We start from the raw sequence: 7,420 nt of genomic DNA, 5'->3' as shown, positions 1-7,420 counted from the left end.
TAAGAAAGCTGGAAGCTGCGAGGCCTAGGTGTAGGGATGCGTAGAACAGAGAAGGGAACATTCTGTGTTCAGCCTTAGCAGTGTGTTCACACAGCTTGAGTACTGCTTGCATTCCAACCCATCACCTGAGGAAATAAAAGCAGCATTGACAGCAGACTTTAATGGAAGTTTTGAGTTTTTCTCAGAATATTTACTACTAGTACACCACTTTCTGTCATGCGTGCTTTGAAAACTGCCAATGGTATATTGCAGGAAATATTTACATTCTGATTTTTTGGTGAATACAACAGAAAAATGAATATTTTCTAAGTGAAAAATTACTTAAATTTGTGACAATTTGCATACAGTATAATTTTTATCCTTTAAAGATAAAAATTTTTAATGATAAAATTAATTTCCAATTATTTATAGGAGGTAGTACTATCTTAAATACATAATTATCATCTTACCACTTTGAAACCTTATTTCATGTAATTTTAGCTAATTATACAATTATTTTCCCACTGTGGAATACAGCATGAGAAAAACAAAACAAAGAAAAACAAACAAACAAACAAATTAGAAAGGTGATAGCATTGGCCATACTCCAGAATAGTAAAACTTTTGCATACACAAGGTGCTCAAAATAATACAGGAGCTGAAGTTTCTAAATCAAAGGACTTGATGTTTTTAAATGTTTATGTAATTTATGTTATTTATGTGTTTGTACATATGGAGTACAGTCAGGTGAGTGAAGTGATACTAGAAGTACAGGATATTTTCTGATGTAGAGTTTTAGGTAAATTTATTGTAAGCAGCTTAATGTGCATGCTGGGGATTGAACTTGGGTCCTCTGCCATGGTGATGTGGATTTTTAACCACTGAGCCATCTCTCCAGCCTTCAAATTAAATTTTTAACTAAGAAAACTTATTTGTAATATCAACTCTGATATTAGCCACAGTATATTTCAAAAGCATAAGCCAAGAGGCCCAGGAAAAGGCTTGCTAAAGTTATCTCAAGACAAAGCTGTTTGTTGTTTGTTTTCATTTGTGTGAGAACGACCTTTTGTGGGTGGAAATGAGAAAAGAATTGATGGGAAGCCTTTTCTCCACATTAGAAACTAAAAGAAATGGTTTCCTGTATAGAGAATAGAGAAATTGATTTGTACACAGCTGATGGTGAGGGTAGACTGGTTCTAAAGCTTCACAAATTGCTCAGGACTTCCTTTCTCTAGTGCAAAGCAGAGATTATTTCTTCTTTTATTTTTTCTCTCCATCTTTATTAAATTGGGTATTTCTTATTTACATTTCAATTGTTATTCCCTTTCCTGGTTTCCAGGCCAACATCCCCCTAACCCCTCCCCCTCCCTTTCTCTATGGGTGTTCCCCTTTCCTTCCTCCCCCCATTACCGCCCTCCCCCCAACAATCACGTTCACTGGGGGTTCGGTCTTGGCAGGACCAAGGGCTTCCCCTTCCACTGGTGCCCTTACTAGGCTATTCATTGCTACCTATGAGGTTGGAGCCCAGGGTCATTCCATGTCTAGTGTTTGGGTAGAGCTTCCAGGGACTAAGCCACTACCCAAAGAGATTATTTCTTCTACTCCTCTTTATATAAACATACCAGATTTGGCTGCCTGCCCCAGAAGTTTGTGCTGTGTTGCAGCACTGAGAACAAATGTGACACACGATTTTTGTTTTATAAGAAAGGCATGTATGCCTGGCACTAAGTAGTAAGCCTGTGCTAAAACAGAATGTACTGAAGAGACAAAGAAAAGAAATACATGGGGAGCTTTCCTTGCTACTATACCAAAGAGTGTCCTTACCATTGGCTTATGGAGACAACAGTTCTGAAAGTGGTCCGTCTTCCTGGAGTACAATGAGGTTGGTAAGACAGAATCTCTTCCAGAAGTCCTACAGGAACATGAGGGTTTGTCTCTCCCAGATTTTTGAAGTCATTGCTATGTAGTCCCTCCTGGCCTCTTAACTCTACATTTGAAGTAAAAAAAGTCATGACCATTTTTTCTTCAAACTACCCTCTTTGATCCTCTCCTCTGCACTTCATCAATTTATTACTTCCTGGGATTATGTGGACACAGCTCCACATGTCAAAACAACCTTTCTATCATAAAATTGTGAATTTCCTATTTTTATCTGTACCTTTAAATCTCTCTTGGAAAAGAATATAACCTATCCACAGGTTCTTTGGTACGGACTCTACTGCTACCATAGTGTAACCCTTCGTGCACTGGAGGATTCCATGTATCCTGAGTCTAACCTGACCTTCCAGGTTACAGTGACTTTTCCAGGATGCAGTCTGAGATTCTCAATTTTGAGAATCAATTTATCTAGTAATCAATTTATCTAGTTGCCTGGTACATGAGAGGAAGGAAACTTAAGAGAAGGCTGAAAGACTAACCTCCTGAAAGTGAGGCTGAATGTCCAGGCAATAAATGGGATCAACATATTTGGGAAGATGGGAGCTTTGGAATTAAAAGATCCTACAGAACTGTTGTAGTAGAACTTTAAGCAGGCTCTGTACTAAGCACATCATCCCAGTCCTCCCTGCAGTGAGCAATCATGGAAGGCTGGTATGATGCAAAGTACTACCTATAGGCAGGAGGTTATCTCTGGAGAGAATCTCAGTGCTTAACCTGTACATTATCATATTTTAAAATTTATTATACTATTTATTTATTGAATTTATATTACCTACTATATATTAAATTATTATGAAGTAAATTGGACATTGCTTACCCTTTATCTTCCTTTAGGTCTTACAGGATATTGTCATACAACACAATGATGTTTGGTTCATCAGTAAAGCTTTCTGAATAATTTTTTCCTGAAATTATAATCCTGCTCTTTTATCTTTACTTAGCTAAGTAACATTATCATCACATATATGCACTTTAAAAATATTAAACTTCAGGAAATTAGAGCTGTAGAGTTGAGGCAGATGTAAAAGCAGAAAGCACATTTAGCCTGAGCTGAGGGGAAATAATGTCTTCCCAATTAAATTGCATTACTTAAAGGAGTTAAGAGATCTCTGATATGTTACTATCTCCTTTATCATGTTTCAGGGGGTCAGTGAGACTTCTAGTGATGTATTAGTCTTCATTAACTGTGCAACAAGATGAAAGCACCCCTATATTATCCAATAACTCTACTCTGAAGCATACACCCAATAGTTATGAATACACCTTACAGAAATGTGGATAAGGATGCTAACCAGTGGTGTGTCCTGAACCCAAAAATATAAACAACTCAGATATCCTCAATAATTCATAGAGAATCAAAGTGATGTGTCTACAAGGGAATACTATTTGCACATAAGAAGCAACGGAGTCCTTCTAGATGCTGCAGTGAGAATAAACATCTGAAACCTGATAAAGAAAAGGATTCAGTCACTAAACACTTGTTGTGATTCAATTCCTATGATGATTAAAGGCTACAGAGTGACTGTATAGGTGTACAGGAGGGAAAGGACTGCAATCAGCAGAAGATAAGGTAATAAAAATTATTCTACAAACCTACTGTGATTGATGGTTGTTAATATCTGTAAAGTTGCTAAAGTACATTGAGTTTGACCTTTTGCTATGTAAGTAATATCTTATTGAAACACTTGCAGTTAAAAAAATATGGCACCTACATGCATGTATAGAAAAGTTCTTGGCAGACAAAAAATAAAAACCATGAATATACAATTGTCTCAGGAGCACAATAGCTGTTTCTTTCTAACCCATTTGATGGTGTTAGGGTATGTTTCCAGGCTTTCTAGTGTTTGTATGGTACTTTCTTCATCAGAACAAATGACTATATGATTAAGATAGTTGTGTGTGCAGATACATGTGCAGATCCAAATACTCATGCACTTATGGGGAGACCAGAAGGTGATATCTGGTATCTTCCTCTTTACCTAGTTTTTGAGATTGAGCCTCTCATTTCATCTAAAGATTGCCAGTTCAGCTATGTTTCTTGGCTAGTGAGGTTTGGGTTCTGCCTGTATCTTTGCATCCCATCGACAGTTGGTATAAATTTCTTTATCACTACATAAGCCCAGACTTAGATCTTTTATTTTAGCATTTGTCAAAAACTACACCCTGAAATTTCACATTATGTGAAAAATTCAAGAGATGTATTATGCATAATTGTCCTGGTATGTTTGTTCTAATTTATTTTTAACCTCCTTCAACAGACATTGTGGCTTGGTGAAACTGTACCCCTATAACTGAGTCATAACCTTTCACCATCTTATATTGCTGGAAATAACTGAATGGTGTATTATGCAGTAGGTGAGGTTACACTCATCCTGGCTTTTAAGAATAGGTAAACCTGAAGAAAAAATAGACCAAAACTATTGGATTGGTGGTCCATGTCTATAATCACAGTAAGAGTTCAAGGTCATGCCTTGAGTCATACTGTGAGTTTGAAGCCATCCATCCTAAGTTTCAGGCAATCCTTTAAAAAGAAAATAGTTTATTTCCACAATATTGCATATTTAAATTAGAAATGTGGAAATAATAGCAATTTCAAATTATTCACTCACTCTAAACATGATTAGTATGTTATTTCTTCAAGAAAAATATTTTACACCAAATCCTGTCATTCTATTACTATTATTACAAGGAATAGTGGTCTTTTAATTATTCATTCATTTCTATAGCTACTTTGCTTCATTAGCCTTATTTTATAGAAGTTACATATAAAAAGTTATAATTATCTTAATTTGATCTTTGTGTTTTCTCAACGAATTCTGATGAAAGTTAATTAGTTTTTAAATATAGAATCTTCTAAATTAAGCTGTGCAACTGTTGCTGTATTTCTGACCTCAATATCAATGAAGAAGAGTGAAAAAAGGTACAATTGTCAGGAATACTCTTGGCTAGTACAAAGTATCCTCATTAAATCAGCAAGTAATTTTTGGTAGTCCACAGCATATGGACACTGTTGATGATAAAGGTGGATGGATGGATGCTTAGTCTACTTGGGGTAGGAGTACTTTCAAAGAGTATAAAAAGTTCATGCATTTGTTGCATGAAAGAAGTACAATAGAAAGCCACAAGTAATACATGTTTTAATTGAAGTACCTTCATTTGTTCTTACCACAAGCTTGAAGACAATTTATGTTCATCTTCAGAGGCAAGGGCTAAAGCAGAGGTCCACAGAAGTGTTGAAGACATGACCCTGCAGCAGCAGACCTTACACATTACTGGGTCTTTCCCTTGACTTTGGCCCAGTTCACATTTTGATTTGTGCAGATGGCAAGTACGCTACATTAAGTCACGTAGTTAGTGATCATATGAGCATCTAGCAGATAGCACTAAATACAGAATACCTAACTTGTGGTTTTGATTTTATATCTTTTAAAAACACATGTGCAATTTCTTCATTCAATTTTATAAATATCTATTTACATGCATTTTAAACTCATTTTATCCATATTGATCTAGGAGGCAAACAATCCTAAGCATTTTAATGAACTTATCGTCTTAATGTTTTGAGCAGTGAAAAGGGGACCTTGCTTACTGTTACCAGGTGGGCTTATTTAACATTAAACATCTGGAAAAAAACATAAATGTATGATTTTAAGTGAGAGTTCTAGCAAGAGTTTGCCTATGGAATACCACCATATTTTCAGAAGTAACTAAAGAACTAGTGTCTGATGTAGAGATGTGATGGGTGTTAGGAGTTGAGCACTAAACAGCATGTGACCTTTAGACATCATCCCTTTGAGTCAGGGAGATCATTATACAGATAGGCAGCTGGATAGAATCTGTATTTTATTAAGAAAGTTCTGGCAGTTGCATGTAGGGTATAAAAAGCAATAGATTTTATCTGGGGAAAACCCTTGGCAAGTAATTGAAGCAGTTCTTGTGAGATGATAATCACCTGGCCTGGGTGACGGCTCTGGGGTAAAATTGGGGTAGGAACTAAGACCCAATGTAAGTCAGCAATCTCTGGAATGTATTAGTGGAGTCTCACAGACCAAGGCAAATGTCATAACTAGGAAGACATAAAAAAACAGTTCACACAAGTAGGAGAATACATGGAATATTGAGATAAGGGACAATGTAAAAGACATCAGAGAGTGGGGCAAGAAATCTGTGGAAGTGAAAAACATACTGACTTGGGGCTGTGAAAGGCACAGAGTAGAGACTTTAGCTTAATTGGCATTACTTGGGATAAAACGAAGAAAGGCTACAGACAAAAACACTAGAGTTAAGGACTGAAGCAATAACTTTTAAATGAGAAAGAACTAAAATTTACGTTAGCCCCTTTCCACTATTCATTAATTATGTTTCTTAATATTTATGGAAGAAATACAAAGAAAGTATTCTAATTCTTTAATTTAGTATCATAACTTCTAATGGAGATAATTTGTAATATCAACAGAAAAGCTTTGCCTTCATATTTTAAGTTATATCAGAAGTATCTGCCTTATTTGGAAACTGTCTGAATACTAGACATTTTCCTAAGGGTTCCACATATGTTGATTCCTTTATATAGCACAATAATTAATCACCAAATACTGTCCAAATGTTTCTGTTTTAGATATGATGGATCCTGTGATCAAGCTCTTAATCTCAAGCAACAGAATGTTTATCAAAGTGTATAGGTTGAAACCTAGTGTTCTGGCTCCAAAATCTATTCTTCCCATAATAGCTGCCACATGTCTATTAAGATCCATCTTAAGAATTTATTTGACTGATAAAAGAGATACAAAATAATCTACAGAGTTTTAGATTTCAAAGCTGGGAGCTTCAGTGGCCCCTGCATTTAAACTCATCCATCTAGTCCTAATATACTGATCAAACACACACATATTAATAACTGGCAGTGAAAGAGTTCACTATATATATATATATATACATATATATATGTGTATGTATGTATGTATATATGGTCCAGTGGTCATTACATCTGTCTGTGGTACTGACATGAGTTTAGGATTAAATAGAAGACAAGAGATATGCATAAACAATACTTGTCATGATACTTTTCTAAACCACCACTGAGCTATTATTGCCTGTTTTTCAATCTCTCCTTAAGGTAGTCTGTCAATGTTGCCAAAACAATGTAAAATCTTTTCCTATAAGTGAAACTATGGAATTGATGGGGAAAGTTTAATTCCTTAGGGTTCATTGCACTAATAGTCTGATATTTGAAGATAGGAATATAAGTGATTATTAAGAACATCTCTTCTTAGTTGGGGCACTAACAAGGAGATCTGACATTATCCCCATGGAATTTACACATGGTTATATTTGATTTTTCTCTTTCAGGAGAGCATTGACTCAGTCTAATTATCCATTAAAGACATTTTCTGTCCACTTTACAGCTGAAAGATCAATAGGAAGCATTTACTCTAATGTTCTTCTAACCCCCCAACTCCACATCTCTTGCTCTGTTTTCTGAATTAGTTTTCAAATAATTTTACCT

This window comes from Rattus rattus, chromosome 13, assembly GCF_011064425.1.
Source record: "Rattus rattus isolate New Zealand chromosome 13, Rrattus_CSIRO_v1, whole genome shotgun sequence".
Taxonomy (NCBI): domain Eukaryota; kingdom Metazoa; phylum Chordata; class Mammalia; order Rodentia; family Muridae; genus Rattus; species Rattus rattus.
Note: the sequence above shows the minus strand (reverse complement) of the source record.